This window comes from Nomascus leucogenys, chromosome 20 (assembly GCF_006542625.1).
Source record: "Nomascus leucogenys isolate Asia chromosome 20, Asia_NLE_v1, whole genome shotgun sequence".
NCBI lineage: Eukaryota > Metazoa > Chordata > Mammalia > Primates > Hylobatidae > Nomascus > Nomascus leucogenys.
The window spans coordinates 37,220,443-37,244,574 of NC_044400.1; the positions used below are offsets into that span (position 1 = coordinate 37,220,443).

Sequence of the window (24,132 nt, forward strand, 5' to 3'; positions counted from 1 at the left end):
TGGGATACCCCTATTGGGCACGAGGCACACCCTGGGCTCTAACCAGGATCCATGGGGCCCAGTGCAGGGGCTGATGGGAAGGCACTTTCCTCCGTTGGGGACACGGGCCCCGATTCTCCGCGGCGTGGGTATTTTTTTTTTTTTTTTCTGCCACAGGTGCCTCACCTCTCCTCCCTCAAAGCTCACCTTCCCCTCATGGGCCTGCTTTCTGACTTGGGGTACCCCTAGTGGCCAGACGCACACCCTGGGTTCGAAACTGGGACACCAAGTTCCCTGGGGCCCAGCGCAAGGGCTGATGGGAAGACACTTTCTTCCTTGGGGACCCAGGCTCTGCTTCTCCGACGCGTTTTTTGTTGTTGTTGTTTTGTTTTGTTTTCTTTTGTTTTGCTTTTCCCCAGGTGCCTCACCTTCCCCTCATGGGCTTTCTGTCCGCCTTGAGGTACCCCTAGCGGGCTCGAGGTGCACCCTGGTTTCTAGCCAGGGACGCTAGGGTCTCCGGGGCCCAGTGCAGGGCTGATGGGTAGGGACCTTCATCCGTGGGGGTCCCTGGCCCCACTTCTGGGCGACGCAGTTTTTAATGTTTTTCTCTGCCCCAGGTGTCTCACCTTTCCCTCATGGTCCTTCTCTCTGCCTTGGGGTATCCCTAGCAGGCCGAGGAGCACCCTGGGCTCGAGCCAGGGATACCAGGGTCCCCGGGGCGCAGCGCGAGCGCTGAGGGGAAGACAGTTTCCTCTGTGGGGGACCCAGGCCCCGCTTATCCGCGGGGCGGTTGTTTTTCGTTTTCTCTGCCCCGGGTGCGTCACCTTCCCCTCATGGGCCTTCTGCCCGCTTTTGGGTACCCCTAGGGGCCTCAAGCGCACCCTGGTCGCGAACCAGGAAAGCCAGGGTCCCCTAGGCCCAGCGCAGCGGCTGATGGGAAGACAGTTTCGTCCGTGGGGGACCCAGACCCCGCTTCTCGGCGGCGCAGTTTTTTTTTTTTCTCTATCCCAGGTGTCTCACCTTCCCCTCATGGGCCTTCTGTCTGCCTTGGGGTACCCCTAGCAGGCCGAGGTGCACCCTGGGCTCTAACCAGGGACAACAGGGTCCACGGGGCCCAGCTCAGGGACTTATGGGAAGACACTTTCGTCTGTGGGTTCCGAGGCTCCGCTTCTCCGCAGGGTTTTTTTTTTTTTCTCTTCCCCAGATGCCACACCTTCCCCTCATGGGCTTTCTACCCGCCTTTGGGTACCCCTAGCGGCCCGGAGGCTCACGCTGGTTTGGAGCCAGGGATGCTAGGGTCCCCGGGGCCCATCGCAGCGCTGATGGGAAGGGACTTTTGTCTGTGGGGGACCCAGGGCCCGCTTCTCCTAGGTGAGCTTTTTTTCCTTTTTCTGCCGCAGGTGCCTCACCTTCCCCTCATGGTGTTTCTGTCCGCTTTGGGGTACCCCCAGCAGCCCAAGGCGCACCCTGGTCTCGAACACCTTCCCCTCATGGGCTTTTGCCCGTTTTATGGTACCGCTAGCGGCCCAGGCGCACACTGGGTTCGAACCAGGGTCGCCAGGGTCCACGGGGGCCAAGCGCAGGGGCTGATGGGAAGGCACTTTCGTCTGTGGGGGATCCAGGCCCCCCTTCTCCGTGGCGCGTTTTTTTTTTTTTCTGCCACAGATGCTTCACCTCTCCTCCCTCAAACCTCACGTTCGTCTCATGGCCCATCTGCCCGCTTTGGGGTACCCCTAGTGGAACGAGGCGCACCCTGGGCTCAAACCAGGGACGCCAGGGTCACCGGGGCCCAGCGAAAGGGCTGATGGGAAGACACATTGGTCCGTGGCTGACCCAGGCCCAGCTTCTCTGAGGCGCGGTTTGTTCTTTTTTTTTTTTTTCTGCCACAGGTACCTCACCTCTCCTCCCTCAAACCTCAACTTCCCCTCATGGGCTTTCTGACCGCCTTGGGGTACCCCTAGCGGCCCGAGGCGCACCCTGGGTTTGAGCCAACGTCGCCAGGGTGCACGGGGCTCAGCGCAGGGCCTGATGCGAAGGCACTTTCTTTTTTTTTTTTTTTTTTTTTTTTTATTCTACTTTAGGTTTTAGGATACATGTGCACAATGTGCAGGTTTGTTACATATGTATCCATGTGCCATGTTGATTTCCTGCACTCATTAACTCGTCATTTAGCATTAGGTATATCTCCTAATGCTGTCCCTCCCCACTCCCCCCAACCCACAACAGTCCCTGGAATGTGATGTTACCCTTCCTGTGTCCATGAGTTCTCATTGTTCAATTCCCACCTATGAGTGAGAACATGCGGTGTTTGGTTTTTTGTCCTTGCGATAGTTTACTGAGAATGATGTTTTCCAGTTTCATCCATGTCCCTACAAAGGACACGAACTCATCATTTTTTATGGCTGCATAGTATTCCATGGTGTATATGTGCCACATTTTCTTAATCCAGTCTATCGTTGTTGGACATTTGGGTTGGTTCCAACTCTTTGCTATTGTGAATAGTGCCGCAATAAACATACGTGTGCATGTGTCTTTATAGCAGCATGATTTATAGTCCTTTGGGTATATACCTAGTAATGGGATGGCTGGGTGAAATGGTATTTCTAGTTCTAGATCCCTGAGGAATCGCCACACTGACTTCCACAATGGTTGAACTAGTTTACAGTCCCACCAACAGTGTAAAAGCGTTCCTATTTCTCCACATCCTTTCCAGCACCTGTTGTTTCCTGTTTTTTTAATGATGGCCATTCTAACTGGTGTGAGATGGTATCTCACTGTGGTTTTGATTTGCATTTCTCTGATGGCCAGTGATGATGAGCATTTCTTCATGTGTTTTTTGGCTGCATATATGTCTTCTTTTGAGAAGTGTCTGTTCACGTCCTTTGCCCACCTTTTGATGGGGTTGTTTTTTTCTTGTAAATTTGTTTGAGTTCATTGTAGATTCTGGATATTAGCCCTTTGTCAGATGAGTAGGTTGCAAAAATTTTCTCCCATTCTGTAGGTTGCCTGTTCACTCTGATGGTAGTTTCTTTTGCTGTGCAGAAGGTCTTTAGTTTAATTAGATCCCATTTGTCAATTTTGGCTTTTGTTGCCATTGCTTTTGGTGTTTTAGACATGAAGTCCTTGCCCACGCCTATGTCCTGAATGGTATTGCCTAGGTTTTCTTGTAGGATTTTAATGGTTTTAGGTCTAACATTTAAGTCTTTAATCCATTTTGAATTAATTTTTGTATAAGGTGTAAGGAAGGGATCCAGTTTCAGCTTTCTACATATGGCTAGCCAGTTTTCCCAGCACCATTTATTAAATAGGGAATCCTTTCCCCATTTCTTGTTTTTGTCAGGTTTGTCAAAGATCAGATAGTTGTAGATATGTGGCATCATTTCTGAGGGCTCTGTTCTGTTCCATTGATCTATATCTCTGTTGTGGTACCAGTACCATGCTGTTTTGGTTACTGTAGCCTTGTAGTATAGTTTGAAGTCAGGTAGCGTGATGCCTCCAGCTTTGTTCTTTTGGCTTAGGATTGACTTGGCGATGCGGGCTCTTTTTTGGTTCCATATGAACTTTAAAGTAGTTTTTTCCAATTCTGTGAAGAAAGTCATTGGTAGCTTGATGGGGATGGCATTGAATCTATAAATTACTTTGGGCAGTATGGCCATTTTCACGATATTGATTCTTCCAACCCATGAGCATGGAATGTTCTTCCATTTGTTTGTATCCTCTTTTATTTCATTGAGCAGTGGTTTGTAGTTCTCCTTGAAGAGGTCCTTCACATCCCTTGTAAGTTGGATTCCTAGGTATTTTATTCTCTTTGAAGCAGTTGTGAAGGGGAGTTCACTCATGATTTGGCTCTCTGTTTGTCTGTGATTGGTGTACAAGAATGCTTGTGATTTTTGTACATTGATTTTGTATCCTGAGACTTTGCTGAAGTTGCTAATCAGCTTAAGGAGATTTTGGGCTGAGACAATGGGATTTTCTAGATATACAATCATGTCATCTGCAAACAGGGACAGTTTGACTTCCTCTTTTCCTAATTGAATACCCTTTATTTCCTTCTCCTGCCTGATTGCTCTGGCCAGAACTTCCAGCACTATGTTGAATAGGAGCGGTGAGAGAGGGCATCCCTGTCTTGTGCCAGTTTTCAGAGGGAATGCTTCCAGTTTTTGCCCATTCAGTATGATATTGGCTGTGGGTTTGTCGTAGATAGCTCTTATTATTTTGAGATACGTCCCATCAATACCTAATTTATTGAGAGTTTTTAGCATGAAGGGTTGTTGAATTTTATCAAAGGCCTTTTCTGCATCTATTGAGATAATCATGTGGTTTTTGTCTTTGGTTCTGTTTATATGCTGGATTACATTTATTGATTTGCGTATGTTGAACCAGCCTTGCATCCCAGGGATGAAGCCCACTTGATCATGGTATATAAGCTTTTTGATGTGCTGCTGGATTCGGTTTGCCAGTATTTTATTGAGGATTTTTGCATCAATGTTCATCAAGGATATTGGTCTAAAATTCTCTTTTTTGGTTGTGTCTCTGCCTGGCTTTGGTATCAGGACGATGCTGGCTTCATAAAATGTGTTAGGGAGGATTCCCTCTTTTTCTATCGATTGGAATAGTTTCAGAAGGAATGGTACCAGTTCCTCCTTGTACCTCTGGTAGAATTCAGCTGTGAATCCATCAGGTCCTGGACTCTTTTTGGTTGGTAAGCTATTCATTATTGCCACAATTTCAGAACCTGTTATTGGTCTATTCAGAGATTCGACTTCTTCCTGATTTAGTCTTGGGAGGGTGTATTTGTCGAGGAATTTATCCATCTCTTCTAGATTTTCTAGTTTATTTGCATAGAGGTGTTTGTAGTATTCTCTGATGGTAGATTGTATTTCTGTGGGATCGGTGGTGATATCCCCTTTTTCATTTTTTATTGCATCTATTTGATTCTTCTCTCTTTTCTTCTTTATTAGTCTTGCTAGCGGTCTATCAATTTTGTTGATCTTCTCAAAAAACCAGCTCCTGTATTCATTAATTTTTTGAAGGGTTTTTTGTGTCTCTATTTCCTTCAGTTCCGCTCTGATTTTAGTTATTTCTAGCCTTCTGCTAGCTTTTGAATGTGTTTGCTCCTGCTTTTCTAGTTCTTTTAATTGTGATGTTAGGGTGTCAATTTTGGATCTTTCCTGCTTTCTCTTGTGGGCATTTAGTGCTATAAATTTCCCTCTACACACTGCTTTGAATGTGTCCCAGAGATTCTGGTATGTGGTGTCTTCATTCTCGTTGGTTTCAAAGAACGTCTTTATTTCTGCCTTCATTTCATTATGTACCCAATAGTCATTCAGGAGCAGGTTGTTCAGTTTCCATGTAGTTGAGCGGTTTTGAGTGAGTTTTTTAATCCTGAGTTCTAGTTTGATTGCACTGTGGTCTGGGAGACAGTTTGTTATAATTTCTGTTCTTTTACATTTGCTGAGGAGAGCTTTACTTCCAACTATGTGGTCAATTTTGGAATAGGTGTGGTGTGGTGCTGAAAAAAATGTATATTCTGTTGATTTGGGGTGGAGAGTTCTGTAGATGTCTATTAGGTCCACTTTGTGCAGAGCTGAGTTCAATTCCTGGATATCCTTGTTAACTTTCTGTCTCGATGATCTGTCTAATGTTGACAGTGGGGTGTTAAAATCTCCCATTATTATTGTGTGGGAGTTTAAGTCCCTTTGTAGGTCACTCAGGACTTGCTTTATGAATCTGGGTGCTCCTGTGTTGGGTGCATATATATTTAGGATAGTTAGCTCTTCTTGTTGAATTGATCCCTTTACCATTATGTAATGGCCTTCTTTGTCTCTTTTGATCTTTGTTGTTTTAAAGTCTATTTTATCAGAGACTAGGATTGCAACCCCTGCCTTTTTTTGTTTTCCATTTGCTTGATAGATCTTCCTCCATCCCTTTATTTTGAGTCTATGTGTGTCTCTGCATGTGAGATGGGTTTCCTGAATACAGCACACTGATGGGTCCTCACTCCTTATCCAGTTTGCCAGTTTGTGTCTTTTAATTGGAGCATTTAGCCCATTTACATTTAACGTTAATATTGTTATGTGTGAATCTGATCCTGTCATTATGATGTTAGTTGGTTATTTTGCTAATTAGTTGATGCAGTTTCCTCCTAGCCTCGATGGTCTTTACAATTTGGCATGTTTTTGCAGTGGCTGCTACCGGTTGTTCCTTTCCATGTTTAGTGCTTCCTTCAGGAGCTCTTTTAGGGCAGGTCTGGTGGTGACAAAATCACTCAGCATTTGCTTGTCTGTAAAGTATTTTATTTCTCCTTCACTTATGAAGCTTAGTTTGGCTGGATATGAAATTCTGGGTTGAAAATTCTTTTCTTTAAGAATGTTGAATATCGGCCCCCACTTTCTTCTGGCTTGTAGAGTTTCTGCTGAGAGATCAGCTGTTAGTCTGATGGGCTTCCCTTTGTGGGTAACCCAACCTTTCTCTCTGGCTGCCCTTAACATTTTTTCCTTCATTTCAACTTTGGTGAATCTGACAATTATGTGTCTTGGAGTTGCTCTTCTTGAGGAGTATCTTTGTGGCGTTCTCTGTATTTCCTGAATCTGAATGTTGGCCTGCCGCGAAGGCACTTTCGTCCATGGGCGACCCATGCCCTGCTTCTCCGTTCGTCTCACGGACCATCTGCCTGCTTTGGGGTACCACTAGCGGCCCCAGCGCACACTGGGTTCGAACCAGGGTCGCCAGGGTCCACCGGGCCAAGCGCAGGGGCTGATGGGAAGGCACTTTCGTCCGTGGTGGACCCAGTCCCCCCTTCTCCGTGGCGCGGTTTTTTTTTCTGCCACAGGTGCCTCACCTCTCCTCCCTCAAACCTCACCTTCCCCTCATGGGCCTTCTGTCCACCTTGGGGTACCCCTAGCATGCGGAGACGCACCCTGGGCTCTAATCAGGGACAACAGGGACAACAGGGTCCACGGGGCCCAACTCGGGGGCTGATGGGAAGACACTTTTCGTCGGTGGGGGACCCTGGCTCCGCTTCTCTGCATTTTTTTTTTCTCTTCCCCAGATGCCTCATCTTCCCCTCATGGGCTTTCTGCCCGCCTTTGGGTACCACTAGCGGGCCCAAGGCTCACCCTGGTTCGGAGCCAGGCATGCGAGGGTCCCCGGGTCCCATCGCAGGGCTGATGGGAAGGGACTTTTGTCCGTGGGGGACCCAGGGCCTGCTTCTCCGAGGTGAGCCCTTTTTTTTCTTCCGCAGGTGCCTTACCTCTCCTTCCTCAAATCTCACCTTCCCCTCAGAGCCCTCTGCCCGCCTAGAAGTACTGCTAGGGGCCCGAGGCGCACCCTGTGGCAGAACCAGGGACGCCAGGGTCCCTGGGGTCCATCACAGGCGCTGATGGTAAGAGACTTTCGTCCGTGGAGGACCCAGGCTCCGCTTTTCAGCGGCGCGGTTTTTTTCTCTGCCCGGGTGCCTCACCTTCCTCTAATGGGCCTTTTGTCCGCTTTGGGTTACCCCTAGCGGGCCCGACTTGCACCCTGGGCTCGAACCAGGGTCACTAGTGTCCACGAGGTCCAGCGCAAGCCCTGATGGGAAGGCACTTTCATCAGTGGGGGACCCAGGCCCTGCTTCACTGCAGCGTGTTTTTTTTTTTCTGCCACAGGTGCCTCACCTTCCCCTCATGGGGTTTCTGTCCGCCTTGGGGTACCCCCAACAGCCTGAGGCCCACCCTGGGCTCGAAGCAGGGACACCAGGGTCCCTGGGGCCCAGTGCAGGGTCTGACGGGAAGGCACTTTCTTCCATGGGGGACCCAGGCCTCCCTTCTCCGTGGCGAGGTTTTTTTTTTTTTTTCCTCTGCCCCAGGTGCCTCACCTTCGTCTTATGGGCTTCTGCCCGCTTTGCGGTACCGCTAGCGGCCCCAGGAGCACACTGGGTTCGAACCAGGGTTGCCAGGGTCCAGGGGCCAAGCGCAGGGCCTGATGGGAAGGCACTTTCGTCCGTGGGGGACCGAGGCCCCCATCCCCATGGCGCGTTTTTTTTTTTTTTTCTGCCACAAGTGCCTCACCTCTCCTCCCGCAAACCTCACCTTCGTCTCATGGGCCATCTGCCCACTTTGGGGTACCCCTAGTGGACCGAGGCGCACCCTGGGCTCGAACCAGGGACGCCAGGGTCCCCGTGGCCCAGCGCAAGGACTGATGGGAAGATACTTTCGTCCGTGGCTGACCCAGGCCCAGCTTCTCTGAGGCGCGTTTTTTTTTTTTTTCTGCCACAGGTGCCTCACCTCTCCTCCCTCAAACCTCAACTTCCCCTCATGGGCTTTCTGCCCGCCTTGGGGTACCCCTAGTGGCCTGAGGCGCACCCTGGATTTGAGCCAAGGTCTCCAGGGTCCACGCGGCTCAGCGCAGGGCCTGATGGGAAGGCACTTTCGTCCGTGGGGGACCCATGCCCTGCTTCTCCGTGGCGCGTTTTTGTTTTTTTTGCCACAGGTGCCTCACCTCTCCTCCCTCAGACCTCACCTTCCCCTCATGGGCCTTCTGTCTGCCTTGGGGTACACCTAGCAGCTCGAGGTGCACTGTGGGCTCGATCCAGGGACGCCAGGGTCCCTGGTGCCCAGCGCATGGGCTGATGGGAAGATACTTTCATCCCTGGGGGACCCAGTCCCCGCTTCTCTGCAGCGAGGTTGTTTTTTTTTTCTCTGCCTCAGGTGCCTCACCTTCCCCTCATGGGTTTTCTGCTCTCCTTGGGGTACCCCTAGCGGCCGAGGCGCACCCTGGGTTCCAGCCAGGGACACCAGGTTCCCTAGGGCCCAGCGCAGGGGCTGATGGGAAGGCACCTTCGTCCGTGGAGGACCCAGGCCCCACTTCTTTGCGGCGCGGTTTTTTTTTTCTCTGCCCCTTGTGCCTCACCTTCCCCTCATCCCCTTCTGCCCGCACTGGGGTACCCCTAGAGGGCCCGAGGCATACCCTGGACTCCGGAATTGAGGGGCACGCAGGATTCTGAGCACCAGGGGCAGAGGCGGCCAGATAACCTCAGGGAGGAGTGTCCTGGTGTCCCCATACTCCAAAGGGCCTGGGCCCACCCTGAGCGGGCAGTGAGAAGAGCTTCCCCATCCTCGGTCAGTCCACCGTGCCCCGTCCACTTTCTCATCTCCTCAGTATAAATGATGTTTATAAGTTATGAAAGAACTGGGACATTTTACAGAAAAAAAAAAACAACAAAAAATATACGTGGGGGAAAAAAAAGATACACCATGCTTATTTAAGGCTTTTAGTACCTCCTGTCATAGTTGCATATATGCCAGATTGAGGGGCACAGAACTAGGGGAATTTGGTAAAATGCTCTTTATACAGAACTGTAATACCTTTTGTGGCATTTTAATTATGTAAAAGCTTACTGAAATACTACATAAAAAGATACTGTTTATTTTTCTGATAGATTTCATAGCACTCCGTGGTACTGAGATTTTCTAAAATTTAGAAAACAACATTAGTAATTATGTTTGTCTACTTTAGTCATTATGTTTTTCTTCTTTCACTCTCAGGTTTTCCATTAATGTAAAAAGTAAAATTTCCATGCATTTCCACTTATTTTAAATCAAAGTAGTGTCAACAAAATCTACATTACCTTTAGAATATAAAGAGAAGTATATGAAACTTTATAAACATTTAAGTTATACTTTCCTGACAGACAACCCCATAGCTGCTATCATGTCATCTACAAACTCATTTTCAGCAATACTTGTTCAATTAGCCCAACTTCTGTGCTAGTCTGTACATTCCGAACACTTTTTCATAGAATGGCTGTAAACATGCTCCCTATTTCTGCTTGACATGTTACATCACAGTGCTCTAAAAGCTCTGTCATGCATGCTATACTCTCAGCATCCTGGATAATAAAGTTCATCTCCAGTTCAAATTCTCCAACCAGCTGAAAGTAAACAGAAAGAAACAATAGTGTTAACATGGGAGGTTACTGATAACAGTAGAATAAAATAATAACAATAATTCAAAGCTACTACTCTAAAAAAATTTCAAGGCTTTTGGTATAAAATTATTTTTTCTAAAAAGTATAAGAGCTACAGATAAATGACAGGTTACTGGTAACAGTAGAATAAAATAATAACAAGAATTCAAAGCTACTACTCTAAAAAAATTTCAAGGCTTTTGGTATAAAGTTATTTTTTATAAAAAGTATAAGAGCTACAGATAAATGACAGGCATTGTAAGCATTGAAACTAGCAAACACTGAAGGGGTGGCCTGCCCCCTACACCTGTGGGATATCTCATCAGGTGGGACGAGAGACTGAGAAAAGAAATAAGACACAGAGACAAAGCATAGAGAAACAACAGTGGGCCCAGGAGACCAGCACTCAGCATACCAAGGACCTGCACCGGCACCGGTCTCTGAGTTCCCTCAGTTTTGATTATTATTTTCATTATCTCAGCAAGAGGAATGCAGTAGGAGAGCAAGGTGATAATAAGGAGAAGGTCAACAAAAAAATGTGTGAGCAAAACAATCTATGTCATAATTAAGTTCAAGGGGAGGTACTATGCCTGGATGTGCACGTAGGCCAGATTTATGTTTCTCTCTGCCCAAACATCTCAGTGGAGTAAAGAATAACAAGGCAGCATTGCTGCCAACATGTCTCGCCTCCTGCCATAGGGCGGTTTTTCTCCTATCTCAGAATTGAACAAATGTACAATCGGGTTTTATACCGAGACATTCAGTTCCCAGGGGCAGGCAGGAGACAGTGGCTGAAAGGGGCCGGGTGGAGACCAAACTACACTGGTCGTGGTCAAGAGATCTTTATTGGAGGTATCGAGTAGCACCACGCAAGGAGAAGGAAGAGAAGAGAGAGAGGGCTGGTGGTGTGCTGGGTTTTATATCTCTTGGGCCTACGTAGATTGGGCTAGGGGCGGGCCCAAGGGAAGGCGGGAGATGCTTCTTTCTGATTGGCCCTCCTTTGGCGGGTTCAGACAGTGCCCGGTCAAGGAGGGGAGAAGAACCCGGAACCGGCCCCATCTTAAGGTATGGCACCATTTTAAGGTACGGCACCATTTTAAGGTACCCATGTTACCTAGCAGTGGCCATCCTCTATCTCAACTGCAAGAGGCTTTCCTCTTTTACTCATCCACCTCAGCACAGACCCTACATGGGTCATAATCTCCATACATAGAAGATGAAGAAATATGAAACTGATACAACTTACAATAAATGTTGCAATAATGAAATGAATGTTAAAAATAAGTTGAACAGAAATATGCAAGGTCTTGTAATGCTTTTTTGTTTTTTAAGCACAAATGTGAATTGGGTAAAGAAAGCTGATTTAACAGCAACACATTTGACTTCAGCATTATGGCAAATGAGTCCAAAGTCATACTGCCCCTCCCATTTGGTATTTTAAGTAGAGTAATAGACAAATACAGAATAAAATAACATAATAATACTCTGTTACTCTCTGTTGATCGAATCCCTTAGGAATTATTATATTCAGTTATAAGCATCATTCTTAAAAAAGAACACTGTCAAACTGGATATTCTTTTGGTCTAAAGAATGATAAGATTTAGGAATAAAATAATAATCACAAATTCGAAGTCATTAATTCCTTTGTTCATTCAATAAATAATTTATTAAGGTCTAGAAGTTACTGTTCTGGGAACTAGAATATATGAACATCCAAGATAAAGACCATGCACTAACAGTGCTAAATTCTAGGAACAAAGATTTATATGTATGTATGCATACACTACTTTATTCCAAAAAAAAAAACACTGAAGGTGGCTACAAGTTATATAAAGCATGAAGGAAGGCATAAAATATTAGATGAGAAAAGAGGAAGCAAAGGAAAAACAAGATTAGGAACAGACAGGGAGTAGAATTAGGATCAAGAAGTAGAATTAATTTCCTATCACTGAAAGGTATTCACAAATACTGACAGATCACCACAGAATATGATATAAATAAGATAAATAGTAATAATACCACCACCTAACCTTACATGGCATTTAGTACTGTTTTAAAGGTTTTACATCCATTCTGACACTATTATTATCTTCATTTTACAGAGAAGGAATCATAGGCACAGAGTTGTAAGTATGTTGAAGAATGTTACAAAATGGGTAAGAGACCCAGGATCCAAGCACAAGAAGTCTGTCTTCATGCAAGTTCATACAAACATTACAATCTTATTTAAGAATGTTTTTTTAGGAGGGAGGTGAGACAAGATGGCAGAACAGAAAACTCCACAGATCATCCCCCTACCCCTACCATAAGGACACTAAGTTATCAAACAACTACACAGAAAAAAGCATCTTCATAAGAGCTAAAAATCAGGTGAGCACTCACAGTACCTGGTTTTAACCTCGTATCACTGAAAGAGACACTGAAAAGATAGAAAAACGGTTCTGAGTCTCTGACGCCACCCCTCCCTGACCCCAGCAGCATGGCTTGGTGCCAAGAGCATCTCTGGGTGCTGGTGAAGAGAGAACAGAGCAATTGTGAGGCACTGAACTCAGTGCCGTTTTGTTGCAGCAAAAAGAAAAACCTGACCAAACTAAGCTGAAGTCCACCCAAAAGAAGGCATCTCAACCAGCCTTAGCCAGAGGGCAATCACTGATACCAGCAGTCCAAACCTGACTGCCCGCAAACCTCAGGACCAAAGGCCACAGTGCTCTTGTTTTCTAAGTAAACTTGAAAGGTAGTCTAGGCCATAAGGACTGCACCTCATAGGTGAGTCCTAGTGCTGAACTAGGCCCAAAGACAATGGACTAAAGTGGCATGGAACATATTGAGATACCAGCTGGGGCAGCTAAGGGAATGCTGGCATCACCTCTCCCCTAACCCCAGACTGCACATCTTGTGGATCCAAAAGAAACCCCTTCCTTCCACTTGAGAAGAGGAGAGGGAAGAGTTGGGAGGAGTTTGTCTTGCATCTTGCTTATTAGCTCTGCCACAGAAGGACAGGGCACCTTGAGGTCATGAGGCCCTTGTTCCAGGCTCTAGCTCTGGGATGACATCTCTAGATATACCCTGGGCCAGAAGGAAACCCACTGCCTTGAAGGAAAGGACCCAGTCCTGGCGGCATTCATCATCTGCTAACTGAAGAGCCCTTGGCTCCTGAATAACCAGCAGTGATACCCGGGTACTATGTTGAGGGCCTTGGTGAGCTTCTGAGACTTGGCTTCAGGTGAGACTATGCACGTTACCAGCTGTGGTGGCTATGGGGCAAAACCCCTTCCACTTGATAAAAACAGAAGGAAGAGTAAAGGGGACTTTGTCTTGCATCTTAGATACCAACACCACCACCGTGGGGTAGAGCACCAAGTGGGCTCTTGGGGTCCCCAATTCTAGGACTTGACTCTTGGACAGCATTTCTAGACCTGTCCTGGGCCAAAGGGGAGCCCACTGCCCCAACGGGTGAGTCCCAGGCCAGGCAGTATTCACCACAAGCTGATGTAAGAGCCCTTGGTCCTTAAGGGAACATCGGTGGTACTTTGGCAGTACTCCTCATTGCCAGGAGTGGAGGTGGCTACGGGGTGAGGCTCCTCAGCTTTTGGAAAGGGGAAAAAGTGGAAAGATGGGAAGGATTGTGTCTTGTGGTTTGAGTGCCAGCTCAGCCGCAATACAACAGAATGCCAGGTAGATTTCTAAGGTTTTTGACTCTAGTCCCTGACTCCTGTATGGCATCTCTGGACCCACTGATGGCCAGGGGGACTTTGCCACCCTGAAGAGAAGGACACAGGCCCAGCTGACTTTGCTAACTGCTAATTGTAGAGCCCCAGGGCCTTGAGTGAATATAGGCTATAGCCAAGGAGTGATTAAGGCAGGCCTTGGGCAAGACCCAGCACTGTGCTTGCTTCAGGTGTGACCCAGCACAGTCATGGTGGTGGTGGTCATAGGAGTGCTTGTATCATACATCATACCAGCCCCAGCTTTAGGTGTCTCAGAACAGAGAGAGAGAGAGAGAGAGACTCTGGGTGCTTGGGAGAAAGTAAGGGAAGAGAAAAAGAGACTCTGCCTGCTAATCTAGAGAATTATCCCAGATCTTATCCAAGGCCATCAAGGCAGTACCTCTACAAGTCTGCAAGAACCACAGTGTCACTGGAAAGCCTTCCCAAGAAGGATGGCTACAAATAAGCTCAGGCAATGAAGAGTACAATAAATACCTAACTCTTCAATGCTCAGGCCCCGAGGAACATCTACTAGCATTAACACCATCCAGAAAAACATGACCTCACCAAATGCACTAAATAAGGCACCAAGAATCAATTCTTGAGAAACAAAATATGTGACGTTTCACATGGAAAATTCAAAATAGCTGTGTTCAGGAAACTCAAAGAAATTCAAGATAACACAGAGAAGGGATTCAGAATTCTATCAGATAAATTTAACAAAGATATTGAAATAATTTTTAAAAAATCGAGCAGAAATTCTGGAGCTCAAAAATGCAATTGGCATACTTAAGAATGCATCAAGTCCTTCAAGAGCAAACTGCATCAAGCAGAGGAAAGAATTAATGAGCTTCTGAAGAAAGGCTATTTGAAAACACACAGAGGAGAAAAAAGAATAAAAACCAATGACACATGCTTACATGATCTAGGGAATAGCCTCAAAAGGGCAAATCTAAGAGGTATTGGCCTTGAAAAAGAGGTAGAGAACAGGGTTAGAAAGTTTATCTTGAGTAAACTTTCAAATAACAGAGAACTACCCAAACCTAGAGAAAATATCCAAGTACAAGAAGGTTATAGAATACCAAGCAGATTTAACCCAAAGAAGACTACCTCAAGACATTTAATAATCAAATGCCCAAAGGTCAAGAATAAAATAAGAATCCTAAAAGCTGCAAGAGAAAAGAAACACTAACATACAAAGGAGCCCCAATACATCTGGCAGCAGACTTTTCAGTGAAAACCTTATATGCCAGGAGACAGTGGCATGACATATTTAAATTGCTGAGGGAAAAAAACTTTTACCCTGGAATAGTATATCCAGTGAAAATATCATTTGACCATGAAGAGGAAATAAAGACTTTCCCAAAGAAATAAAAGCTGAGGGATTTCATCGACACCAGACCTGTCCTACAAGAAATGCTAAAGGGGGCACTTCAATCAGAAAGAAAAGGGCATTAATGAGCAATAAATGATCACCTGAAAATATAAAACTTACCGGTAATATAAGTACACAGAAAAATACAGAATATTATAAACACTGTTACTGTGGTTTGCAAACTACTCTTATCCTAGGTAGAAAGACTAAATGATGAATTAAACAGCAATAATAACTACAACAACTTTTCAAGACATAGGCAGTATAATAAGATATAAACAGAAACAATGAAAAGTTAAAAAGCAAGGAAATGAAGTTAAGGCAAGTTTTTACTAGTTTTCTTTTTGCTTGTTTGTTTGCTTACGCAAATAGTGTCATGTTATCAGGTTAAAATAATGAGTGATAAGATAGCATTTGCAAGGCTCATGGTAAGGTAACCTCAAACCAAAAAACATACAATGGACACACAAAAAAATAATAATCAAGAAACTAAATCACCAGAGAAAATCATCTTCACTAGAGGAAGACAAGAATGCAAGAAAGAAGACCACAAAACAACCAGAAAACCAAAAACAAAATGGCAAGAGTAGATCCTTACTTAATAATAACAGTGAATGTAAACACACTAAACTCTCCAATCGAAAGACACAGACTAACCATTAACTAAATGGATAAAAAACAAGACCTATTGATCTGTTGCCTAAAAGAAACATACTTCACTTATAGAGACACACAAAGACTGAAAATAAACAGATGGAAAAAGATATCCCATGCCAAAGAAAACCAAAAAAACAGCAGAAGTCACTATACTTAGACAAAAGAAATTTCAAGACAAAAACTAACTGTAAAAAGAGACAAAGAAGGTCACTAAATAAAGATAAGGGGGTCAATTAAGCAAGATGATATAATAATTTCAATATATATGCACCCAACACTAGAGCACCCAGATATATAAAGGAAATATTATTACAGCTAAAGACAGCTATAGGCTCCATAATATCTGCAGACTTCAAAGCCTCACTTTCAGCATTGGACACATCTTCCAGAAAGAAAACAAGGACACATCAGAATTAATCTGCACTGCAGACCAAATTGAGCTAACATATATTTACAGAACATTTCATCCAGAAGCTGCAGAATACACATTATTTTCCTCAGCGCATGGATCAGTTGAAAAGACAGACCATATGTTAGGTCACAAAACAAATCTTGAAACATTCCAAAAAAAATGAAATAATATAAAGCATCTTCTCTGACAACAATGGAATAAAACTAGAACTACCAAGAGAAATTTTAGAAACTATAAAAATACATGGAAATCAAACAATATGCTCCTGAGTGACAAGGGGGTCAATGAAAAAATTAAGAAGGAAATTGAAAAATTTCTTGAAACAAATAATAATAGAAACACAACATACCAAAATCTATGGGATACAACAAAAGTTGTACTAAGAGGGATGTTTCTAAGTGCCAATATCAAAAAAGAGGAAAAATATCAAATAGACAATCAAATGCTGCATCTTAAAGAACTGAATGATCAAGAGCACACCAAATCCAAAATTAACAGAATAAAAGAAATAATAAAGATCAGAGCAGAAATAAATAAAATTGAAATGAAAAAACTACAAAAGATCAAAGAAATGAAAAGTTTATTTTTTGGAAAGCCTAACCAAAATTGACAAATCTTTAGCCAGACTAAGAGAGAAGATCCAAATAAAGAAAATCAGAAATACAAAAGGAGATATTACAACTGATACTGCAAAAATTCAAAGGATCATTAGCAGCTACTGTGGGCAACTACATGCAAATTAATTGGAAAATCTAGAAGAAATTTATGAATTGCTACACACATAAAACTACTAAGATTGAACCAGGAAGAAATCCAAAACCTGAACAGACTAATAACAAGTTACAAGACTGAAGTTGTAATAAAAGTCTCCCAGTAAAGAAACGTCTGGGAAATGATAGCTTCACTGCTGAATTCTAACCAAACATTTAAAGAACTAATATTAATCCCACTCAAACTATTCTGAAAAATAGAGGAGGAAGGAATACTTCCAAACTCATTGTATGAGGCCTGTATTACCCTGTTACCAAAACCAGTCACAGACAAAAATTTTTAAAAATATATTTATTGACTGACCAAAAAATAGAACAAATGAAGGATTCTTACCCCAATTTTGTTTGTTATAAATATTTATAATAGGTCTCTAGTTCTACAGTAAGGATATAAGCTCGGTTAGTTACGTGGCTTTAACCAGTTTACATCAAAAAATAGCTCATAAGCCACTGGCACTCTGAAAAGGGTACCGTGATGCATTTCATTGGTTTCATTATCATAAGGTCTCTTGTAAAAATTGTCACTAAGGAAAAAATAACATAACTCTGGGCTACTAGAAAATCCTTCTTAGTTCTTCATAAGTACAACAAACAAGCACCTAACAGTAGAAGTAAATTGGTAAAAAGATTTTGGGATGACAGTTTCAGTAACATTCGGTTGGGAAAAGATTGGTAAAAATACAAAGAATAAATTTATTCTTAGTTTTTCCTAAAAATGAATTATTAGGCAAAAATATAATGGATATCATGTCTGTAACTCATAAATTACTGACATTACACAGCATAAATATTTTTAAACAACTACATTTACATGTAAGAGTTTTTGATATATTAGCTTGCTGGTCTAGAAGTGAAATAATTACCCCTTGGGGAATAATAATAAGGAACAATGAGTTCATATATCAATGTGCAAAGGAATCAGAGTATCCATATTTTAAAACTGAAAAAGATGTTACAAACCATCTATTGGAATTGCTCCCTTCATGGAGAGCCTAGCTAGGCTTTTATAGAGTCAAATGGATACTGTTTAAATGACTTTTAATATTTCAAAAAGTATCACATGTCATATTCTTGAGAACTAGGACTACATGAGCTAAGTGAAACGTCATCTTTTATTCTTCACTGACTATAAAGGCAATGTTGTCAATCTAGCTATCTCTCACTGGAAAACAAAGTCATATTTATTTAATAGAAATAGCAGTAGAAACTGGAGAAGAAGGTAAGAAATAATTTTAAAAATTAAATGTTGGTAATCATGGAATCCCTACACCAAGGTCAAAAACTAAGGTAACAGATAGGTAGAATATTCAAATTTCCTGACTAGTCCAGTGGTCTTGCCTACCTCCACACTACTTTGAATACAGGACATAAATAACAGATTTAACAAATGTCAGATGTTTACAAAAGTGACCATGGAGCAATGAGATTACTGGTGACTTTCCATTTCTTCTTCACATATATTTTTAAATGATTTGCAATGAGCATATATACTATTATAATAAAAACATACACACACATGCACACACACACTTACACACATTTAATAGTGAGTCTTCCTAAAGCAAAACCTGATACTCGTACAAATCATGTTCAGAAATATGATTTTCCCATGTTTCCTTTTCCAATCACATAATCTTGGAGTATGTTTCCTCATTTATAAAATAAGGGTAATGGTTGGTTCTTACACTATGTTTCACTAATTATTGCTGGGACCACTCAAAAGATAGATGTAAATCTACTAACTGATTATGCAATGAGTGCCACTCATGTGGTATCTAATAGTCTTCATTCATCATTTGTATACTTGATACAAAGTATCAAGTATACAGTACTTGATTACAAGTACTATATAATAGTCTTCATTCATAGTCTCTTAGAAACATAAGAGAATTTTTTTTTTTTTTGAAACGGAGTCTTGGTCTGTCGCCCAGGCTGGAGTGCAGTGGCGCGATCTCTGCTCACTGCAAGCTCCGCCCCCCGGGGTTCACGCCATTCTCCTGCCTCAGCCTCCCCAGTAGCTGGAACTACAGGCGCCCTTAAAAGCCTAAAGGAGAACTAACATTTTATTCCTTACTACACGTATCTATTGAATGTATTTTGCAAGCCATGTGTAGTTTCAAGGTACAGGAAATATAGCGGTAAATGAAACAAAGTCCCTGTCCTCATATAGCTTATGTTCTAATACAGGTCACAGACAATAAACTAGTAAAATGTACATAAATAATATGACTTCAGAAAATGATACTTTTTATGGTATTTACTTTTATGAAAAAAATATAGTCTTGTAGTAATTTGTTATACAATTTTTTCCTGACTACATTAGCACTACTTGAAGGCAGGGACTATAGCTTATAAATAAACTCTGCAGCAATAAGCTATGCTCATTGATTGATACATGGTAAATACTTGATAAATGTCTCAAGGGAAGAAAGGAGGAAAGAACTTAAAGGTAAAAATTCTAAAAATTCAATACATTCAATAGTTTGATATAGATTACTTACATTACAAGGCAATGTCACATATTAAAGGAAGAAAAAAGGGTTTAAAGTCAGAATAAAATCATTCCTCTAAAGGACTGTTAAATTCCCTAAAACATGATTTTGGGGGAATAATAAGGTCCTCAAAACTAGCATCCAAAGTATTAAATCATCATTGTTAAGTAAATTATTTGGCCTCTTGGAGTCTTGATTTTCTTACCAATGAAATAGGAATGAGAGTATAGGAATGAACAGCTCTCATTATAGAAAGCGGTTGTAAGCACAAATGAGATAAATTATGATCCTTTGACAAGTACAAAGTATTACAGAGAAAGCAATAGCATTAATTCTGGCAGCAGTCTGGAATGGAGCAGTAATTCCAGTCATCTGGAAATACAGGCAGTAGTGAGTCACGGCTGTAGACTCAGAGCAGGGAACTGGTTTGGATAAAGTGTGTGACAAGTTGTGGGGGATGTTAAAAGGAGCTAGGCAGGGCCGAGCACGGTGGTTCCCACCTGCAATCCCAGCACTTTGGGAGGCCGAGGCGGGCGGATGACCTGAGGTAGGAAGTTCGAGACCAGCCTGGCCAACATGGGGAAATCCCTTCTCTACTAAAAATACAAAAATAAGCCCGGCGTGGTGGCGCATGCCTGCAATCCCAGCTACTTGGGAGGCTGAGGAAGGCAAATTGCTTGAACCTGGGAGGCAGAGATCACAGTGGCCACTGCACTCCAGCCTGGACAACACAGCAAGACTCCATCTCAAAAAAAAAAATCGGAGCTAGGCAGGTTCCACGCCCAGAGCTAGTGGTCAGGAATCAAATGGCAAGGAATCAAAACTAGTCACACAAGCCACAGTTGGGGCAAACCTGAAAAGACAGTTGCAGTGACCATGGATCCTCAAGAATGGAATAGGAAGGCAATATAAAGTTTGGTAAACAGTCAGGAATCTGGAAATGTGATGAACAAAATGAAGGATAATGTAAACGAGAGGCCAAATTTGAGATCTTCAAAAATGCAGCAAGGCAGTTTTGTGCATCAGCTCCAGTGTATGTATAAGGATCCTTTGAAGGAAAGCATTGACTCTTGAGGAGCAGGTGCTCAGGATTACATGATTGAGGTAAGGGAATGTAGGTGGAGCCAAACCAACAGTTTCTCCTCAAGAAAATTCTGGCAATAAATAGCCAGTTTTTAGAAGAATCTTTCCAGTCATCCATTTTCTAATTGGACAGCAAGATAAAGCTTCATCAAATCTCTAGACAAATTTCCCTTGGGATTTACACTATGTTTTCATGGTACCATAAAATATTTTGAAAGTAAAAAAACTCAATTGTTGATGTATGCACTCATTATTAGATCCTCAGTATGTATGGTTTCAGCTAGGAATGAAAGCATTGCCTCCTCTCTTGTTGACCTGAGTTTACTAAATAATTGGCTAAAGTTAATTAATGAATCAATTGTACTGTAGCTACATGCCTGTGAATGCTAGGCAAAACCCTCCTGTGGATGAGAGAGAATTACTGTCTTTAGGTAACTGTTTGTTTGCTTTCTATCTCTACATTCAAAACTGACCAAGGAATGCCACTAGCTAGACATGTGTAGTGATTACCAGCGAACCTCAGGCCAGGCTCACTCAGGACTGGCTATCCCCAGGATGGAGGGTGGCATGCCAGTAAGGAACCTGGCCTTAGCAGCAAGTTGTTTTTTTTTTCTGCAAGTGTCATATATTTCTTCTCCAACCAATTTTGTTCCCCTTGGTTCCTGGGAACCATTATACTGTTAGGTTAATGGATCATTGGTTTATCCACCTGTACGTTTCCTGAATTTTGGCCATTCAACCATGCATTCCTGGTGATTGGGTTTACAAGTACTAGTTTCCTAGGTCCAACATCACATTCAGATATCTCTTAACTATAAATTCGTGTAGTAACCGTGATATATCAGCATAGAGATGGCTCCATCCATTAAAAATATATTGGTATTGGTGGCTTCAGAAAACTGTATATTTGTTACTGGCATATAAAACAAATAAATGGCCAGATACAAAATTGTGCAGAACCCAGATTAGCATCTAATAAAGAATAAAGAATATGTATTAATGTAGATATATTTATTTACATATTAATGGTTTTTTGAAATTGGCAAAATTTTTCAAAACAATTACATATTAAAAATTGAGATATATGGAAATTCTAACTAATAGATTTATAGTCATTCCTAGGGTAGGCATTAACACTTCTTGGTAACTTCTGTAAGTTAATTACAGTTTAATTCCTAATTAATTCTGTAAGTTAATTTATAGTTTAACTTCCCAGAGGCTTTGGTATCTTTTTTTACCCTCACTTTAGAATACACACAATAGTATACAATATATCACATTTGGTCAACAGTTCAAATTTTTTTATTCTTTAAAGCATGTACAAAAAATATACTAGTTAGAATTCCTGTGAAAAATTCAAATACAGAGGAATTATATGGTTATGTTTGGAAAGATAATATTTCTTTAAAAATGTGTTGTTTTTTATGTTTTATGTTTGCAATAAGCATTATTTAAGTTTGAAGAATTTCATGATTTTTATGTATTACTTTCTTGTATTGAGAAATAGTGGCCCATTGTTGGGCTGTATTTAAAATTAATGTGTATGAAACAAGAAATATTTAATTAGAGTTATTAATTTTCCACAAGTAATATGTTTATTTGACCTAAATCAGTATCTTTTATCATATCAGCCTCACATATAACAAGAATAATAGCAAGGACAACAACAACAAATTTGAATGTTTCCTTTGTGCCTATGCTCCTATCATGTTATACTCATTCATATAAACCTAACAATTAATTTGAAGTTAGACACACAGGATTTACTCATCAGTATTAGAACATTCGCTGTTATCCAGGAAGAAAACTATCCCTGGTGCTGAAACTGCTCTGTGTAGTCCTTGTGGTTGAAGAATTAAAACAGTTTCTTTTAGACATATCCTTTCATTGAAATTATGAATTGGATAAGTGTTCATACCTTAAAGGAAGTATTAAATTTCACATGTTAACATCTTAATTAACGTAAGATTAATATTCTACTTATGACTATGTTTTAATATTGAAAAATGAGTTTATGATGAGTTTCATTAGTTTCTAGAGAAAACAATGGTTTAAAAAATTTCAGTACATAAGACATTGAAGAGTCTATGAATGTTCCAGAAATCTGAAAACATATACCACTAATCAAAAGTTTCTCCATTCATGTTGACTAGCATTTGCCTTAGGTCTCAGAATTAATGGATTTGTGTTAAAAATAAACACCTGAAATCTAATTCCCTAACTGCATTATAACACACTTGATTACAAGTACTTAGCTTTTATTTAATGCTTATGATGACTTTAAATGGTAGGGAAATGGGCTTCCCCCAAGACGACAGCTTTGTTGATCCTGAGTTGGGGTCCTAAGCCAGAAGCTAACTATGCTTTCATATATTCTTGCAAGTAGAAGTACAGTGTTGGTGTAAATTCTCCTTAGATGGATAGCTAAGCCCAGAGGAAATAATGGTAATTGGCACCATATGACCGTATGCAATTCATGTGCATATTTATATCAAGAAAAGAACATTGTAGGTCTGGTGAGACCCTATTTTGTTCTGACGATGTCATCTGTATGTGTCTCTTTCAGGAATTTGGAAGTCATGGGATTCTGTGCTGGATTGTAAAGCATGTGCTTCTGCTAGATGTAGCTACTCAATTTTGTATTCTTGACTAATAAAGTCATAAACATAATTCAACCTCTGTATGTGTGCTCTCCTTCCATTAATTTATACTTTACCAAAAAGTATTGAATGTGTGTGTTATGTAACAGGTTCCTATAAATGATACTAAATGATTTATTAGCTTTATTCAATAAAGTTTTAAGTGTTTTCTTCCATGACTACATTACTTGTTAACAAGAAATTTCTTTAACTGAAAACTTCAAGCAAGATTATCTGGGTAACTCTTTCAAAAACAGTTGTACCTGTATTTGGGGATTGAATATATTAATTTCTTTTACTGTTTTAACAGGACATAATTTTACAAGACAAGCCACTTTTTCAAAGCCTGCTTCTCTTCCCATTTTCCCTATCTCTGTGATTGACACCTCCAACCCCTGTAGCCTGCCTCTGCTTCTCTTAACCAAGTCCTACTGATACTACTTCCTAAGTATTTTTCAGCCCTGTCCTTCCTCTCCATCATGATGGACTCATTTCCAGTTGAAATCCTTATGGTACCATCCCTGGATTATTGCAGTAATCAAAGAGCTGGTCTCCTTAACTCAGGATTCACTTCTTCTCATCTGTTGTTCACAGTGACAACAGAAAGATATTTTAAAATGATGAACTAGAATTAATTATATAAAACACACATACACACATAAATAATACTTAAATCTTTCAATGATGTTCCAATTACATAAAATATAATATAGGAGGCACTTTATGTTCTTGCCTCAATCTTTCAATTCAAACTTATCTCCTGCCACTATCTCCTTTGAACATTGTATTCCAGCTACTTTAGAATAATAATAATATATAATATTCATAGAGCCCTTCCTGGGTTCCTATGACTACAAAATACTTCACATATAACATTTAATCTTTGACAACTTTATTAGGCAGGTACTATTATTATCTATCTATATCAATATATATATAATCTATATTTTATAGATAAGAAAAAAGAGGGTAAAAACTTGCCAAAATTACAAAGCTTAGAAGTGTAGCAGTTGGGATTTGAATCTAGGCATCCTGCCTCTACAGTCCACAGTGGCTTTCTTGTGCCAAAAG

At 41.7% G+C, this 24,132-nt stretch overlaps 1 long non-coding RNA gene across 1 annotated transcript in view; it reads right to left on the minus strand.

The window, feature by feature from the left end:
* Nucleotides 1–9,216: 9,216 nt before the first annotated feature.
* LOC115831865 overlaps nucleotides 9,217–24,132 on the minus strand; it is a 38,986-nt gene continuing 24,070 nt past the window's right edge. Inside the window, exon 3 of the long non-coding RNA XR_004027356.1 lies at nucleotides 9,217–9,889. This is a non-coding gene — a long non-coding RNA (uncharacterized LOC115831865). The remainder of the gene's footprint in view (nucleotides 9,890–24,132) is intronic.